General features: G+C 39.8%; 3 long non-coding RNA genes across 9 annotated transcripts in view; 1 reads left to right on the plus strand and 2 right to left on the minus strand.

Moving 5' to 3' along the window:
• The window catches only part of LOC145445481 (uncharacterized), a 97,444-nt gene that overhangs the window by 57,359 nt on the left and 20,939 nt on the right, over positions 1 to 19,146 (minus strand). The window lies entirely within an intron of this gene.
• Positions 3,898 to 9,521, minus strand: LOC145444938 (uncharacterized). The gene is made up of 2 exons (XR_013916821.1): positions 6,124 to 9,521; positions 3,898 to 5,850 (listed from the first exon to the last, which is right to left on the minus strand). It is a non-coding gene; the product is annotated as an uncharacterized LOC145444938 (long non-coding RNA).
• LOC145445470 (uncharacterized) overlaps positions 12,049 to 19,146 on the plus strand; it is a 153,681-nt gene continuing 146,583 nt past the window's right edge. Inside the window, exons 1-6 of one of the 7 annotated variants that reach the window (XR_013917036.1) lie at positions 12,049 to 12,565; positions 13,697 to 14,624; positions 15,015 to 15,132; positions 15,647 to 15,776; positions 16,325 to 16,423; positions 16,792 to 17,457. This is a non-coding gene — a long non-coding RNA (uncharacterized LOC145445470). Of the gene's footprint in view, positions 12,566 to 13,696; positions 14,625 to 15,014; positions 15,133 to 15,514; positions 15,837 to 16,324; positions 16,425 to 16,791; positions 17,458 to 19,146 lie in introns of those variants that run through there. The other 6 variants (XR_013917033.1, XR_013917032.1, XR_013917035.1 and 3 more) reach the window with 6 other exon arrangements.

The raw sequence follows: 19,146 nt of genomic DNA on the forward strand, positions 1-19,146 counted from the left end.
AAAATAGGTAAATCCAATCCAAATCCTAATCCGTTCTAAAAAAAATGTCTAATCCAAATCCAATCCAAATCCGACAAAATTTCACAAATCCTGTTTTTTCAAAACCTAATCCTAATCCATGCTCATCTCTGATACATACATGCACGCACGTCGCACAATCACAACAACAAGAATACGAGATCGCTCATGCGTTTAGGGAAACTACTAGAGAGAGAGATAGTAGTAAGAGATAATCACACATCCCCCCCAACTCCTAACGAAATCAACGAGCATTGAGTGAGGAGTTCAAAATACAGCGAGTAGAGAACGTCCAACCAAATACTCTAATGGCGATTGAAGCGGGAATCAACATAAAATTTGTGCCCCAATAACGTAGTCCTTGTGCCATACTGGCGGAGTAACATTTCTGCCCGAGCGCTGGCGTCTATCATTAGACGGTGCGGCAACACTAGTGTCGTCGATCGGTACTTCAACTGGTAGATGATCTTCGGCACTCGATTCGGCGGATCTCAGCACGCCAGGGTCTACCTCATGTGACTGTCCACTTCGAGCGGGTGGCGAAACGACTTGAGGTGACGTAGCTGTGCCGGGAGACGAGACCGTTGGCTGAAAATATGTGTGCTTTTGGTTCGTGAAGTACGGCTCAATCTTGCGTAGAAATTTCCTGTTACGCAGCGTCAATCTGCCGGAACCGTCCACTTTCACGAGGTACTGGTCATGGTCCCGGCACTGAACCACAGTGCCGGTTCTGTCCCAGCGAAGGGGATAACGACCGTTCTGGTTTTGAATGCGACAGACATCACCTTCAAGAAGCGGTGATAATGGCTTAGTGTTCAACGACAGAGATTCCAGCTGCTTCGCAAATCTGGTACGTAACGTGTGCTCGCGACTCTGCCAGAGGTTCCTCCATAATGGCCTGATGTTGCGCTGGGTGAAAACTGGGACCCATGCTTTGATCGGCAACGCATCTTTCAAAGTCCTGCCAAATACTATTTCTGCAGGGGAGAGTCCATTCGCGGGGTCGGGGCAATTGCGAAACTGTAGCAATGCCCGAATAATTGCATCGGTCCGGATGCTGCCATCCTGCGAAATGTTGCCGAGAAGGAGTCGTTTCATCGATTTCACCGCGGCCTCTGCGCGGCCATTTGATCTGGAGTGGTAGGCCGACGACAGCCTGTGACGCACCCCCCATTTTCGAAAAAATTCCCGAGTGCTGTGCGCAGCAAATTCTGGTCCTCCATCACTGCCAAGTTCTTCGGCCACTCCAAACGTGCCGAAGTAACTTCGTAATGCATCTTGGAGTCCGAGGGCTACAGACGTTTGCCCACCGTGCTTCACATGAAATATCTCTGGCCAGTTGCTGAAGCGGTCAACAACGACTAAATAGTGGTGGCCTGCGGCGGTGCAATAATCAGCGGCAACAGCTTGGAAAGGGTAGGTCGGTATGAATGGCTCGGCCGGAGGCATGTATGCTTGACTCGGTGCCATTTTACTGCAGTTGTCACAACGTGCTCGTGTACGTGCTATACACTCAGTCATCCCAGGCCAAAATACTGTGGCCTGCGCCCTCTGTGACATGGCAGCAGTACCTTGGTGTGCTGAGTGTAAGATTTCACAGATAACCCCTCGCTGCGGCGGGGGAACGACAATCCGGTCATTATACATGACAACATCGTCTACGATCGAAAGGTTGTCGCGGTACCGCCAATATGATTGTAGTTGAAAAGGCAGTTTGTCCGATTTGTCTGGGAATCCTGAGATGATGTGAGTTTTTAACTCACTGAGGACAGGATCGTATGTAGTACTGCGCTTTACATCGTCCCAGGAGACAACTTCAATGGCATTCAATGATGCGCGGGAAGCGGCCACGATGCTGATTTCAATCAGATTGGTGTCCTCATGGGCAGACACGATGCTGTCGCAGTGGTCCAATGGCATGTCATCCACTGGAGTCGAGGGAGCAGGATGCCTGGAGAATGCATCAGATGCAGGAATGAGTTTGCCAGGAACATGGACGACACGGAAGCGCCATGACAATGTGCGCTGCTTCAGACGAAAAATCCTTGTGTTAGTAATTTCATCAAGGGAGCGGTCCCCAAAGATTTTTACCAAATGTTTGTGGTCAGTGCAGATGATGAGATCGTCACATCCGAGGGTGAAGAACTTCGTATCTTCCAATGCCCATGCGATTCCAAGCGCCTCGCCCTCTATAGAACAATAACGTTGTTCGGCGGATCGGAGAAACCTTGAGCCAGCGAGAGTGATTTTCCACCCATGGTCGCAACAGTCAGGGGTCAAGGAAACGCATTTGCAGTACTTCTGTCGCAGCCAGTAGCCAATGCCAGACCTTGACCAGTCCGGGGTCAGGCACGTTCTTCTAGTGGGGTCAAAGATCCGTACTCCATTTTTGATAGCGTTGATGAGCGCGAGCTTGGAGTTCGCAAATGCATCATCAAGTTCGGAAGTCCAGCAAAATGGAGTTTTCGTGCTTAGTAACGGTTTGAATGGCGCCATAATGGTAGAAAGCCGGCCATAATGGGATACCTGGTTGACCAGCCCAAACCATGCACGTATATCTGCTATTTTTGTTGGCCGTGGGAAGCACTGTATTGCTTCTAAGTATTTGGGCAAGAGATAATCACACAAGCGAGAATCGACTGGACAGCGGCACGCGATCTCCCGCATATGCGTGTTATTCAGTCGCATGCGAAATGGCGTGATTTAAATCATCTGATTCGTTATAATAAGAGTTCATATGAATGTGAATATGTATTCAGAGAGATCGCGGACTCGCTAATTGATAGCATATAGCTGGACTCGTTATAGATGAAATAAAATATTTCTTTCAAGTTATGTAGCGTGCGAAAGTATAGCTTATGGCCGGCTTATATACAACTTCAGGAAGTCAATAATAATCAATAATCAATAATCGTTGGGTTATATTTTTCATCTGAACAAGTCATACACAATGTGCAATGCGATAAGACATGCATTGTTTGGCATTTACACATGTAAATTGATGCTACCTAGCGACATTTGGAAATATTTCAAACCCTGCTTGTTTTTCTGTCGGGGCGCATATACATTTGACGGAGATGCAACATTGCGTTTAGGGTTACCAGCTCACTGCTCATTCATTTCATTGCATGCTGTTCAATTCTGAGGGTCTTAACTTTCACCAATAGCAAGTCTGTACCAAGTAAAGGCAATTTTAAAGGGTGGAAATAAAGATTTCAGGTTGTGGGGAATAGAGAAAAAAGGCTTTGGTACCAAATCTTCTAATTTCACAATAACTTCGGTTTATGTAATTTTGTAGATGATGTACTGCTAGCATTCCGTTACCACACTAGATTTACATGTAATGAGATTTTGTTGTGATTTCCAATTAATCCCGTGTGTAGGCCAGTAGTGTAGTTGGTATCGTTTGTTGCAGGCCAATCAGAGAGCGCCACGTCATCCTAATTGCCACGCCCATTTTCATACCCTAAGGGTACATTCATCTGCTACGTCATCTGTGCCACATCATCAAGCGCCACGCCTATAGTGCCACATCATCCATCCATTGCTATATCATCGCTGCATTGATTGCCGCATCTTGATACTTTTCTCGGATATTGTATTATGTATATTTAGGACTAATATCATCCGTCCATATTTTTTAAACTTGATTTTATGTGTATAAGTTACGGTTTCTGCAGTTTCCACATTTTAGGACTTATGATTGCCGCGTCAAAACGTACCTTGGCTAGAATCGACAGATATTGTATTGCAGCAATTAGAGCTTATTGTCTCTGATGATCTGTATAAAAGTACAGCTAACCAATCGTTTTGGTGCTCGGCTATACAATACTCATCTCGAGAAGCTGTTGCCTTGGGTGTAGTTCTTCGTACCAGATATATGCTCAATACAATGGTTTATTCGACGTTGATGCAGTAGTAGCGTATAGAGTCTCAATCATAATAAAAGGTAATCTCTAACACGTGTTACCTACACTTATATAGAAGTCTCGACTCTCGAGTAATCACAACGAGAAGTAGTTTTCTTATTCGAGACATAGCCAAATATCATGGACGAGTGATCACAGCTGGATAGCTACACAGTCTCTTCTCGAAAAGGAACTTAATTAGGGGTAATTAAGGGAAAAGTCAATTAGATTATACGACCATGAATGACAAAATCGATTTACTATGTCGAGTACAATTTTGGTACAGAAAGGTCACCCCGTTCCCCATTAAAAAAAGGAAATCGGATAGTAACAATCACGAGTAAAGACTTTTAATTTCAACGACCCTTTAAGTAATTAGGCTACATGAAATGTTATCCAACAACTATAATGAACTAGGCCTATACAGTTTCGGTTTTAGTATGAGAATTGCAAGAGTAAGGTTTTATACTGCTTTTCTAATATACAAGTTATCCTAAATTGGAATAACATAAAACAATGTAGTCCTAAGCAATTAGTAAGCCTAAACAATTACAAATACATCCACGTGACAGCCCAAATCATCATGAGTGGTACCGCCGCTGTTCACGTGAAGGCAAAATTAACTTCAGTGTGTGGCCGGTATATATACAATAGTGGCCAGTTCAAACATTGCAATATCTCGGTCGATATTGTGACTTAGGGCAACCAACATACCCTTAAGTCCGCGTAAGTTCAGCTTCGGTTATGAATCGTACACAATCTCGATCGATAATGTACCATAGAGATATCAACATATCTCGGTGTATCCGGCGTACAACTCGTTACTCAACTCTTGTGTGCCTGCACTGTCGTGCAGGCTTCCTGTGGGGTCTGGCATCTGGTCTCGGTTTGTAAGAACTGCGTAATTTTCGCCTGCGATTCATCATTTGTCTGATTGACACAGACTTCAGCGTAGATAGAGCTCACTTTAGACGCTGTGCGGGGTTTCAGATTCGACGTGGCTACGTACGCGTGTTGGCGCTAAAGTGCCGGCCAATGATTGCAGAGGTGGGATATCTTCGGGCGATCGGTCGCGGTGTCGTTTCGTCGGTGGAATAGCGGCGAACTGTTGCTGTCAATTGTTGCAGTGCGACCGCACGTGGTTTCAGAATCGTCCCGAAGTATATTGCCAGGTCGTTGTTGAATTGGTCGAAAGCGTTTTGATGACTTTGCACACATGAGTAGAGCTTGGTACGCCGGAACGCGGAAGCGTGGACGACGGACACGAATAATTCGTCAATTTTGTAAAAAACTCACGACAGCATGACGAAGAAAGGAAATATACTAGCACGATTACAACTAGCGCAAGATAACAATACAGCATGAAATAAAACACAAAGCCTATCAATAAGCAACCAGTCTGAGAAGGCACCGAATATCGCAAGGTGTCAACAATATCAGAAACAATTAAAGAAATAATAAGGCACGCTGTTCCTACAGCGATGCAAGGCAAGAGTTACTCACCGTGACTTCAATCACTGGAAGCTACGAATAAAAATGCGGGAAGCCGTGCTAAAAATTTGCACGTGGTGAGGGAAATTTAGAAAAAAATAACAGGAAGTCTTCCAACAACTAGACGGCGATTAGGGTGACGGGATATGTAAAAAAAATTCCAATGAGTAACGAAACTGTCAGTCAAATCCCATACAATAAAGATGATATGCGACGGAGGCGGTAATGTGTGTAAGCCTCTTGAACTCACTGAAAACCCCACCTAATGTGAAATTAATGCATCGCCATTTGCGAAGAAGCTGTGTCATACTAAACTCATGCTTTTATCTTGATGAAGAATCTTGCCGGTCATAAAACCCGGTATTTCTCCTATGATCAGTTAAGTGGCGGCTGGCTACTTAGCATAATCGTATTAACGAAACAATGACGAACCCTAACGATTGTATCTGAGATTATGCAAGTGCCGCGGCATCTCTGAACAAAAAGCGGTATAGCGAAATAACCCTTGCTATCGAAGCGTTACGTAATGTACATTTTATTTATTTGAATTTGAATCCCCGAGCACGTGGTGATATCGCGTCTGCTAAATTGCGATTCCATAAGCGTTGCAAGCAAGGTGACTGTGGAAAAAAAATTACACGTGGTGAACGTAAATGCGACTTGGACAGGAAGTCTGCTAACAAACGAACTCCTTGTAAGTCAAAACATGTCTGCTAAATTGCTATTCAAGTAATAAATCCTCGGTGTATCAGGGATCGGTTTGCGTAATTTTGACATCGGATCTGCGTTTGATAGCAACTGCTGAGATTTGTAAAGCGAATTCCAAATATTAATTAATCACAAGTCAATCAACTCTCCAGAAAGGATAAAGCAGCGCGTTATGGCGTTGTACAGAATTGGTTATCGGGTCATTATAAGACTGTTAAAGAACGTAAAAATGATTCAAACTTGAAAGATACGTTATGAGCCAGTTCAATGGTAGTTTGTTCAAATTTATACCGAAACTGAAATTTAATGGGTGTGTATTGTGTAAGCATAAGCACGCGATGCCGTGAAACATAAAAGTAGGGTAGCATTAGTAAGCTATCAATGAAATAAGCTGAATAATAAAAATATTAATAAAAAGCAGATACGAAAGCTAAATCGTACTACACATGCTACAAGCACGGCCTCGGTAATTAAAAATAGTCCCGAAGACGTGTCATATTTCAATCTTGCACGCTTATACAGTAACGTGTAACCTGTGGAGCAAAACGTAGAAAAAATCAAACAGGAAGTCTTGCCCTATTACGTCAGGCCAACAAGCAAACCAGATAGCGTTTATGAGTGGCGGAATATATGCCACGTGCGCAAGGTCTGGCGTAAACGAAACAATTTAATGATTGATTAGAAATGTAAGTGAGTAATTACAATATCAGTCAAACTCACATTGATCAATGCGTGATGTTATCATACAGAGCAGAGTACTCTGTTATGTGTCTGCGATGATATGAAAGCTGAAAGCCATATGAAATCACGTTTTGAAATGCCGTCAGACTACCATTACTCAATGTGGAGATACGAATGGGTTCTTTGAATGAAAGATGCGTCATTATGGACGATCGGTAAAAGTACAATATTCGGGCAAATTAGCATAATCCGGTTAGACACATTCATGGTGGAACCGAATGATGATTTATGGCTATTATGCTGAACAAGAAATCTGTATAGCGAAATTACACTTCCTTGCTAAAAGTTACGAAATTTAGGAAACCGTTGGGTTTAGCCAGCGGAACCTGAACGTGGCGATATAGCGTGCGCCGTATTAATATCGAAAGCTGAAATTCACATTCGCGTTATGTGATAAGGTATCCGTTCACGAATTAAAAAAAACGAGTTCCGTAACTAGTCTATTCCTTAATATTCACGTGTCCGATATATATGAATCCAAACCAATGTACGCAGTTTAGTTATATCATCTGACCGAACAAGATATGTCATATTTATACCTAATTTTATAACAGGTCTTGCGCTGAGTACGTTGCATTGCGGCGTTCACAATGTTGACTACGAATTCACCGATTACACCTAAATAGCGGAGGCCATTATAGCTAAGTAGGTCACTCATGATACGCGTTGTATCGCATAAAAATGCTTTTCGACATAACATTCAAATGTACTTAAAATCAGACACGAGGTTGCGGTACTGTTCAAAAGTTTTATCGTGTAAACCAGGAGATTCGCTAAAAGAAGACGCATTCAGCCCTGTCTCGTTCAAACTGCCCGCAGATTGTTTAGAGCAAGAACTTTATGCCCCAACCTTACAGCGAATTGGAACATCTTAAAATCCATTAACCATAAGTATACCAGATATTACATCCAAATACATATAGTCACTCCGGTTCACACTCACGCGCGTAACGAAATCACAGTCGCCGATTTCCCGCATCTAATCCCCAAATACATGTGAGCGTGGCCGTATAATTGCATAATTATCGGTGATTCTTCTCAAGCTCATGTGGGACAAATCCATTATTTGCGTATGGTAATCCCATAATATTGGGCTTAACGAATTCTACAACTGTGGGATAAGTTCATTATAATTGTACACATGATACTCCCTATATTAACGAATTCAAGCAAAAGCTACCCAAGATCTGATTACATTCGTTCATATCTTAGCGTAATATCTTGGTTTGAAAAATCATAGATTAGTGATTACTGGAATCAGATATTTGTTTCGTTTCCCATTGGCACGTACTGGGGTTCCCGCATTTAATAGCCTTCTTGCCATGTTTATGGTGATGCCAGCAGAGGCTGAAAGAACTGCGCGATTGTGTCTTTTTGCTAAGGCCGATGTCATTTCTCAAGTCATCGTGTAGCTTCAACAGCTTCTCAAGCATTTGCAAAAGCGCCGCAGTGTGGTCTGGGTTGGTATTGCTCTGCAATCTATCAAGCACGCGTGCCTCATGGGTGGTATTCGAATGTATTGCGTTCACATGCGGAGTCGTGTCAAACTCTCTAGCGTGGGGTGACAGGTTTGACTGTACTGCGTTCACATATTTATTTCGCTCAGAAAAACCAGCGTCGGCACGCTGGGCAATGGTCAACAGTTCCCGTGTGCCAGTATGTAATAAGCAGTACATGTAGTATGTAATGCACTTCATTTGGTTCACAACCCAAGTCATTCGCCTTTGCACGTAAATCATATATTGTCTCAGAGAAGCTGAGCTATCATTTACTGACGACGCGACACAATTTTGAACGGGAAGGCGATTCGATTTTTGCGGTGCCATGTAACTATGTGGTGCGGCAATTTGCGCTGATCGCTGACCGGAGAACATGGCGGCGTTATTTTGACCAATTTTAGCAACTCGAGCTTCGCCTAAATACGTAGGCTCGTTTTCAACAACGCTGATAGGAAAAGCGTGCCTAATACTTTCGTCGGCAATACCGGGTAAAGCAGCTTTTTGCTTAACATCTTTAGCGTGACCGATTTCAGAGTTAGATTCGGTTTCCTTATCAGCAACTGATTTCTCATTATCATTACTCGCCATTTAGACACTTATAAGTGACATTTGTCTATGGCAATATTGAATATGCAACGACAATATAACAATAACACTCAAAAAATCACCAACACCTACACAGTCATAGGGTCTGCTGTCGTGAAGTTTTCAACAGAAATCGACAATTAAAACGTGTACCGTGTTCGTCCGTGAAGAATGTCCTTGTAGTCGATAGCAAAACGTCAGTCTCAGTATTGAAGATGTATATCCAACGACTGTTCTCGGGGCCCATGCAGCAATTAGAGCTTATTGTCTCTGATGATCTGTATAAAAGTACAGCTAACCAATCGTTTTGGTGCTCGGCTATACAATACTCATCTCGAGAAGCTGTTGCCTTGGGTGTAGTTCTTCGTACCAGATATATGCTCAATACAATGGTTTATTCGACGTTGATGCAGTAGTAGCGTATAGAGTCTCAATCATAATAAAAGGTAATCTCTAACACGTGTTACCTACACTTATATAGAAGTCTCGACTCTCGAGTAATCACAACGAGAAGTAGTTTTCTTATTCGAGACATAGCCAAATATCATGGACGAGTGATCACAGCTGGATAGCTACAGTATTCTGTGTATTTAGGACTATGTATTTGAATTCCTATTCAGATTATACATAAATGCGAAAACTATGATGTCTATGCAAGGCTATATTCTCCAGATAATATTATTAATATCAAAATTCTACACATCACCACTAATTACTTAATATAAAATGCGATTTTGAGCGCTGCGATAGCAAGTTGAGAGCAAGTTACGCTACATTTCCGTATAGATTTGCACCAAATTTGGTTATAATTACTCCACGCCGGTATGCACTTAAGATTTGAGATCGATGTTGGTCTATGAATTCTAGCTTTACTCATGACATAAAGGTGATAAATTGCGAGTTGTAGCAAGCATCTAACTACTGAGATTATGCCGATTTTACAAGTCCATAAGCTGCTAAACAAATCACTCGCATGTACGCGTTCCGAATAGTCTTGTAGAATTTTCTAAAGTCGTAACAGCTTAGTAGCATATACGCGAATCCCAAGGTGTAAATAATCGAACGAGCTATAGCCGCAGGCGTGCGATTCGCAGGGCTTTATTTATACAAACACTTTCGATGCCTGTACGCGAACCCCAGCGTTATAACGATTAGGTCTAATTAGCACGTTCTGAAGCCGTAAATTTAGTCAACATCATTGAGATGTCCATGATTTAAATATGGTGATCGAGTGTGACAATAGCACTCGTCAAGGTTAGACAAACATAACCTTAAACTACTCTCTACTTCACAAAATATAAAGAACGAACACCCTCGCCGCAGGTACGCGATCCCCGACGTTATAATGATAGTGCCAAATTAGCCGCATGAAAGCGAGTCTAATGAATATAACGACAGACACCAAGTTAGTTGAAAAGTAAAACTAATCGTGACCGATGCAAGACGGATTGAAACAGCGCTTTCGCTCGATTCTTGTAGTGACCACATTTCATACGGTTCAGTCCTTTTCATGTCACTAGAATAAGGGTGAATAAACCGACAGTGAAACGCCGCCGACGTCTTATAACGTAATAATGTAAGCTGCGTCGGGTGCTGCTATAATGTTAGGAGCGAATATAGTAGAAAGTCCACGTCTGGACACCTGTAAGCAGCTGCGCATACTACCGTAGTAAAACGCATAGCAGAATTCACGCAAAAGTCGATATTGCTTTGTGATGATTTTGATGTTGTTCCATACCGATTGGGAATATAGGACTCCTAATTCCTTAACTAACTACATAATCCCTAGTAACGTAGTCAGACGCATAACGGAATTTACGCAAATCGGTATTGATCTGCGATAATTTTGATCACTATGTTTTGATAATAACTTGCTTCCGAGAAATAGATAACATTCATTATACGTTAGATGATACTTTTCCTTTATATTCTATTATGTGTATTTAGGGCTAATGCGACATCACTATGTTGGCGACAGGCCTGATTTGAACACGCTAATTTTGCAAATTAAACTTATCACCCACCACGAACACTCAATGAAGAGCACCCTGGAGCACCCACATAAATGTTCCACAATTTGTGACGTATAATATACTGAGCATACAATAAGCTGACAAAACTGATACTTGAGTACTCCGAAATGAACAAGTATTTTACCTTTACACGACGTTTTTGTAAAATGAATACTAATGGTACGCGAATGATCATAGACTAAGCTTGCTTTCAGAGTTGGAAACTAAATGCATATGAAAATTTAACTATGTTTTCCCCTCACGCATCAGATGTAGGCCTACTCAAGTGTTTATGAGGCGGCGAATAGTTCGAAGGTTGTTGGTATGCAAGGACGTCACATAGAATTGTGGAGTTTTCTGTAAACTATAATCCAGTGATCTATTTTCAATCACTATACTTTTATTAATCTAAACTAAGTACTGTTAGTAGGCAAATCCTAGAAAAGTATCTTCTGATAAAAGCAGGAGTAATTCGTTATCTGTGAAATAAATAGATAGCGCGCAATATGAGTGGTGTTACGATGACTGACAAACACTTTGAATTAATGCATAGAAGTAGCGATTTCGAACTACGTAAAAAGTTAGTCGAGCTCACGCATTTTCCATTTTCAAAAGTCGACGTTTTTTGTAAAATGAATAATAATTTTAATAAAAAATAAAAAAGAGCGAAAAATTACATTTTATCTCGGAACGCAACAAGAAAAATCGTATGAACTTGTAAACTACTTATTTATGACATAATAATAATTCTACTTGTACACTTATTCACATTTTATAACACTTTTAGTAATACTTAACGGTTTCAGTTTTAAATAAAACTCGGAATATAAACTAATCGAAAAATTCGGTAACCAATTTCGCGTAGGCTATGCATACAGATGAGGGAAGTTACATCAACGCGTGTTAACTAGTTGTATTATGTAGCTTGTAATTCATGCAAGTTTCGAAACTTCTACACCGAGTCTTTTTAAAGTAGATAGAAACGAAAAACAATTACGCCTAGGCTATGCATACAAATGAGGAAAGTTCCATCAACGCGTGTTAACTAGTTGTATCGAGTTATCGAATGAGTTTTTTCCTTACATCAAAACAACTACACTGTAAATCCGCAAGGTCGTATTGAACACTTCATAACACTTTTTTCTGCGTACAGACACACTTTTTGGGCATATAAACGCATTGGGCCATTATCGTCGCAACGCTTCTGCGTATTTCTCCGTTTACATGTAACACTTCGCCACTGCGGCTTATTTTCAAGAAAATATATACTTGGTAATTTATCATCAATTTTGCATTCATAAACCATCGCTACGTTTGGAGATCACATTAAATCACGGTATATGTAAAATAATATTACTCACTTGACCCAACACTAAGTTTAAGGGTAATATTTCAATGAAATATACATATTTCCCTGTGACGCAGAGGGGTCACAACCTTCGTTACGGTAGAGCGCGCTCGATTTCAGTTTGGATTTGAATTGGTGGTTCGTCAGGCTTCAGGCAGAGAGTAGGGTACACGAAAAAACTTGGCGAAATGGATATATTGAAGCAGTTTCTGCTACCTGATGGCGTAAAGGATCATAACATCCATGTACTGTAAGGTATGGAAATGCGGTAAATGTTATTGAATGTATGTAATGTGAGAATAGTCATAAAATTAACTCGCTTTGACATTGCAGTAACGTCGTTTGTTTTAGATGTTTTAGCAGGCTACTGATATTCCTTATTCATATGAATGTTCTTTAGATGTTTTGTAGTATATGATTCGTCTGATATTATTGCTGTATGATCGAGCTTCGAATCTGATAATATACCAGGCTGCGACCAGGTCCAGTACTACGGCACTGATGGGAAGCTGCTATAAAAGTAAATTTTTTGACATATGGATAAAGGGATGTTCTCTCTATCCACACTGAAATATCACTATGTAGGCGATATTGTGGTCCATTGTGGACAAGTACTGCAATGTCAGCAATTGAATGCCGGTATGACAGTCATGCAACGGTTTTGATTGTTTTTCAACTGCAACACATTTTACACTGTAGGCCTACTGTTTATTCCAAGTGGTAAGGTGTTAACTAAAGCGATTTTTTTTGACTTGTCAAAATAGGTCAGAATTTTGTCAAAATTGTACCGTTAGGTCAAAAATTGCCAAAATTCTTTATAAAATCAAAATTTTGTTGGCAACTTGCATTTCGTTTGTATCATAGATGATTGCACTGTCGGTTAACTTATAATTTTAGAATTTACATCTTGTAGCCTACTTTATAGTCCTACCGTTGTAGACGGACCATCGTCTGCTCATTGTGAATCATTAACTGTCAAATGAAACAAATACTCAACGTAGCCTATTGCACTATCCTAACCGAAGCAAGACTGCGTGGGCATTGGTTCTTCTATTAGAAACCGTATGATGAATAATTGCGATGTAGACAACTTTGTCATAATGAGAGAGAGAGTGCAGTGTACGCACAACTTCAGTGTTGCCGGCCAACAACTGCAGCTGGTGAACATTCTTTCTTCATTCTTGCCAAGCTACTTAGTTAGGACAGACATTTCTACCCGAAAATGTAGGAAAGTATCTTTCGTTGTACTACAACAAATTTTTAATTATTTCTACCATAATACGAGATGTAACTAATACTAGAATTATTCATGGGTCCAGATTTCGATAAAATAAGTTCTTTTTCATGTAAAAATTTGTCAATTTTCATGCTAAAAGATTTTTCCAGGTCAAATTACTTCGGAAGAACAGACAGCTACAGCCAGAAATAAAGATAAGTTCCGGTAATACAATTCTAACACTATGTGAGAAACACCTAATTTAAGTACATGGGGTCAAAATTAAGTTTTTCATCATCAAAATATGTGTGAATTTGAATTTTTTAGTCAAAATCTTACCTTTTCAGGTCCAAAAAATCGCCCCAAAAATAGCACAGCCAAACAAACAATCTTTTCAACAAACCATGGATCACGAGGGGTAGTATTTGTTTTGCCCAATCCCCAAATTTGACTTTTCTGAGTTTATTGTGATACGGTAACTGAACTAAACTCTATTTTGCAGGTAGTATGTATTGAACTTGGCACCTTTTTGAAATGCATTTGCTGTATGGAATACTGGTAAGCATCACGGTGTTTTGTAAGTGAACTGGTATATCCTTAGAGAATGAATTTGATTCTGTTGCAATCGGTTATCTTTGTGATAAAGATTTTTATGAATGTTTGCTGGTAAAATTTCACAAAAATTGTTAACAATCCAGGAAGTATACTAACTGTGCCAGAGTAAAATTGGTGGTAACGTCATGTGCAACTTTCCATTCCATTACTCAATTATTCTATGAAATACACCCTTCTGTCACGCACAACTTATTGCAGAAAAAAAAACTGTATCCAGTATGATATCTGCGTGATTACTGAGCAGTTCATTTGTATTGCGAATTTTGGCAACAAATATTTCTTTTCAATAGTCTTGGATTGATCCTCAAATTCGTTCAACTGATGTCCACTCTTTAAAAAGAGTCCCCTGGGTCTACCGTGCCTGCGCTATCAGACAATGTTGACAGTGACGTGAGGAGTCGTTCGTAACGGGTTTTGTGCCGGCACAGTCATCTTATGTGATACAGACCTTTGTCTCAAGAGCCCATGGATACATGTGATTATGTAAGCCTATTTTTTCATTTTATATATCACCATTGATTATGTAATTTGCTGGTTTTTGCAGTCCTACTTTTCTCACGAACTATCTCGCAGAGTAGCTTACGGGCTATTCGATATGAGCTGAAAAAGGCTTCATCTGTGTACACTGTACAGTACAGTGTACCCTGAACTGTGTACACTGAACACTGAACAGAGATGTAGTTGAACGTAATGAGCTCGTGTATCTTGTACTTTAACTATTGCTTACTGAACTATAATGGGCTAGGTCAGTGGTTCTCAACCTGGGGGGCTGAGCACCTCTCCTGCGCTTCTGTAACCTATCTGTGTGAAATATTTATATTTACTTCTGCATCAAATTTACAATTTTCCTTTGTAATGTTTCGTATTTTCTAGGAGCAGCATTTGGATTTGACCAGTAAAAAAGATCCGCCATGGCACGCCATGAATCAGGGACTCATCAAGCCTGGGTTGCGGCTGATGGAAAGAATATGAAAAATGCCCTAATGTGCAGGTAGTATGTATTGCAATGGGCACCTTCTTGAAATGCATTTGTTGTTTAAAATACTGGTAAGCATCGCGGTATTTCGTAAGTAAACTGGTATATCCTTAGATAATGAATTTGATTCTGCTGCATTCGGTTATTTTTATGAATGTTTGCTGGTAAAATTCCACTAAAATGATTAACAATCCAGGAAAGTATGCTACTCGTGCTGTAGTAAAATTGGTGGTACGGTCACATGCAACTTTAACTTTCCATTACAATAATTATTTGTTCTATGAAAGACGCCCCTTTGTCACATACAAATGTATCCAGTGTGATATCTGCGTAATACTGAGTGCCGAGTTCTCTACTAGTTGCTGACGATTACCCCTGACGAGTCTCAGCTGAAAATATTCGGGCTCATTTCAATATGCATATACTATTCAATTTTATATTGAAGTTTTGCACCTCGAAGAAGCTGTTCGAATATTGAATAGTTCCCTTGTATTGCAAATTTTTGAAACAAGTATTTTCTTTTCAACAGTCTTGGATTGATCTTCAAATTCATCCAACTGGTGTCGACTCTTCGAAGAGACCCCCTGGTTCTACCGTGCCTGTGCTAACAGACAATGTTGATAGTGACGTGAGGAGTCATCTGAACGGATTTTGTGCCGGTGCAGTCATCTTTTGCGATAATACTTTTGCCTCAAGAACCCATGGAAACATGTGATCATGTAAGTCTATTTATTCATTTCATATATCACCATTGATCATATAATGTGCTGGTTTTTGCAGTCCTAATTTTCTTAATAACCATCTCTATATGCGATATGAGCTGAAGAGAGGGTTGATCTGTGTACATTGAACAGAGGTGTTCTTGAATGTAAAGAGCTGGGGTAACTTGTATTTAAACTACTGCTTACTGAACTATACTTGGAACATCAAATTGAGATCATTTCCCATGTCGTGCTAATTCCAAATAATTTCGTTATTAAATTTAATCAGGAAGGAAGTATTTTGAAAGATTGAGAACAATTACAATTACTGCAATGAAGGAAAAGTATTCAACACCTTCGATAAGATGTCACAAAGATTTTTGTACTAAAGACAATCAATGTGTCCTTTGTCTGGTCAATTATTGTAATGGAAATCCAAACCCATAGGAACAACGATTCTACTATATTTATTTTCGGATCTTGTTTGTAATCAATTACATTTTCAGCAAAACGAGGTTGATGAAGTCAACTGTCTTCTTCTCCAAGCCAAATTGAGAGACAAGCTAATACAATCCAAGACCCAAGCGCATGTCTTATTGAAACAGGTATCGTAATCTTTCTGTTTTGTGGACCATACAAATTTACATAGACTGTTCGTAGACGTACATAGACGTTCTGCTATAAATTTCATTCTGAGTTACAGTTCTGCATTCTCACTGTGGCCTGTGCGTCTGAATGTCAATGTAAATGTCAAAATGGCCGAATTGAAAAAAGCGCAGACCTAATTCAAGATATTTTTATTAGTCGTTATGCGAATTTTAGTCCTTCTCAGTGATAGGATTTCACATGTACCCGAGCGCCTTTCCTGCGCTTGTGTAACCTGCATGTGTGAAATAGTTATATTTATTTCTGCATAAAATTTAGAATTTTCATCTACATATTCAAAACTTTGGAATTTAATCACATTTTCAAGGAGCACAACTTGGAGTCGACCAGTAGAAAAGAAGCAAACACCATGGCACGCCACGAATCAGAGATTGACCGATCCTGGATTGCAGCTGATGCCAAGAATATAAAACTGCTTCAGTGAAAATGAAGTATTCAGAAACATTGTTGACGTTTTGAGCTACTATGCATTGGATTGTAATACCCTGAAGGAGTGGTTCTCAAACAGGAGAAAGCATTTGAAGGGGCGTGAACCCGCTGTCAACTAAAATCTTTTTCGCACATGGCAGCTTCTACTTATTTCTCTGTGTATGGTCAGAATTTAATATTTGAATATTCTCTCATCAACAACTATTACTGCCATCCAACTATCAGTTGGGATTTCTAGCGTTCTGGTTGCTTTTTTAAATTTCATGATACGACGATAAGGGGTGTGTGAAATTGTTTTGCTATCATAACGGGGCGTGTCCAAATATGTTCAAGAACCAGTGCCCTAATGACTTCCAGATTTCATATTTTGCAGCAAACTGGCAAATAACAACAAAATCTATTCTGTAAATCTGCAAAATTTGTATGGACTCAAAGAAACGATTTCTTTGTTATTTAAACAAAAGTGATTGGCATTAACCTGATATAAATCCTTGTAATGCAAGCCCAAGAATATTTTTGATGCCTGGTTAGCGGTTCCAATTTCATTAAGAGTAAAAAAATACTTTGTTACTTGTTTATCGTGGTAGTGGTAGTGAAACTGATATATTCATTGTTTGTTTTCTTACAATAAATTAGAAATTTACGAGGCTTAATTTGATCAATTATAAATATGTTTTAATGATTTGTGTTGATCATGTTTTCCGTTAACGGACGTAACCAATGAATTTGATTCCATGCCATTGTCACAAAAGTTGAAGATACTAAATGATATTTTGTTATCACTATCCCTAATTCCCTATGCATTCATTTTCATAATTGAACGAGTTGCATGATATTTGTAGTGAGTTTGCTCTTGATCATTTGTGATGTTCGTGATTTCATGGACTATTCCGGAAACGGTTTCAACTGCTGATCTGAATTTATGAAACCCTGTCACAGCAGCTATTGGAAATTTCAATGTTTGCACGTATTTAATCACCCAGGTTGGGTATTATAAGCGTCATCTATTCATGAATCAATAAAATCTGATTTTATTTTGAGCCCTGCGTTCCGGTGACTAGTCAACCAGCTACTTTGAGGCTGAACACTTTTTAGGTAAACACTTTTAATTTAAACACTTCGCAACACTTCTAGGCGTTCAATTTTTGGATCACGTTTCGTGTTCAATTTTCCGGGTTGAGCAACACTTCAGAATTTACAGTGTAGAATGTGTAACTACATTAAAAAACGTTCCTAACCCTTAACGCACCCGCGATAAATCGTACAAGCAACAAGTTTCGAGTAATCGAAATCGCGCCCCCTGAATTCAAAGCTTATTTCGAGATCTAAGCTACTTTGAAAATGAGGATCCTAGAATTTGCTTGAGTTTCATCTATATTTTACAATGCGTTTTCGCGTTCCAGAATGACTTATGTCAATGAAAAATAGCCATTGATCATGGTTTTGTTTTTGAAAGATGTCGCGATGCCGGTGAATTTTATAGTTCTTGTAAAAAGTTGTTTGTACACAATATATGTTTAAAGTAAGTCCTACGCATTCATGATTTCGTCCGAGTTCGTATTTTAGTAATATATACTAATTTACGATAGCGCGTTTGTAACTTGTGCAAGTACAGGAATATCATAGTTCTTGAACCGTGCTCAATGCTTAATAGAGCATTTTTGCTATTTTTCATCGCCATAAGTCATTCTGGACCGCGTAAACGCATCGTACGATATAGATGAAAGTTATGCAAATCCTAGGATCCTCATTTTCAAAGTAGCTAAGATCTCGAAATAAGCTCTGACTTGCTATTCTCCTCAAAGCATGGAATTATCAAGAGTATCACCTTCGATCACTGAAGAAACGGATGAAATTATATTCTAAGCATATTCCTTGACCAGGAATTTTATCATGTACGAACTCGACGGCTCATGCGTTAAGGTAAATACGAAAGCAGAGAGAACCTTACGTCGAGTTGGGGATGAAATATTCGAGCGACATCGAACTGTCCTAAACGCAGTCTCCAAACGTCTCCGCTATTTGCACTTTTTCACATTTTATAACACCTCAAGTAGTACTTAACAGTTTTAGTTTTAAATAAAATACGGAATACAAACTAATCGAAAAATTCGGTTTTTGCGTGCATCTGTTTTGCGTGGGGGCGTATAGCACGTACCTATACATAGTTAACTTTAACAACGGAATTACCATGCTTAACATTGAATCCCAACTCGAAACTTGATACGTAGTT

This window comes from Botryllus schlosseri, chromosome 8 (assembly GCF_051294905.1).
Source record: "Botryllus schlosseri isolate E-star chromosome 8, Bs_hap1, whole genome shotgun sequence".
In the NCBI taxonomy this organism is placed as follows: domain Eukaryota; kingdom Metazoa; phylum Chordata; class Ascidiacea; order Stolidobranchia; family Styelidae; genus Botryllus; species Botryllus schlosseri.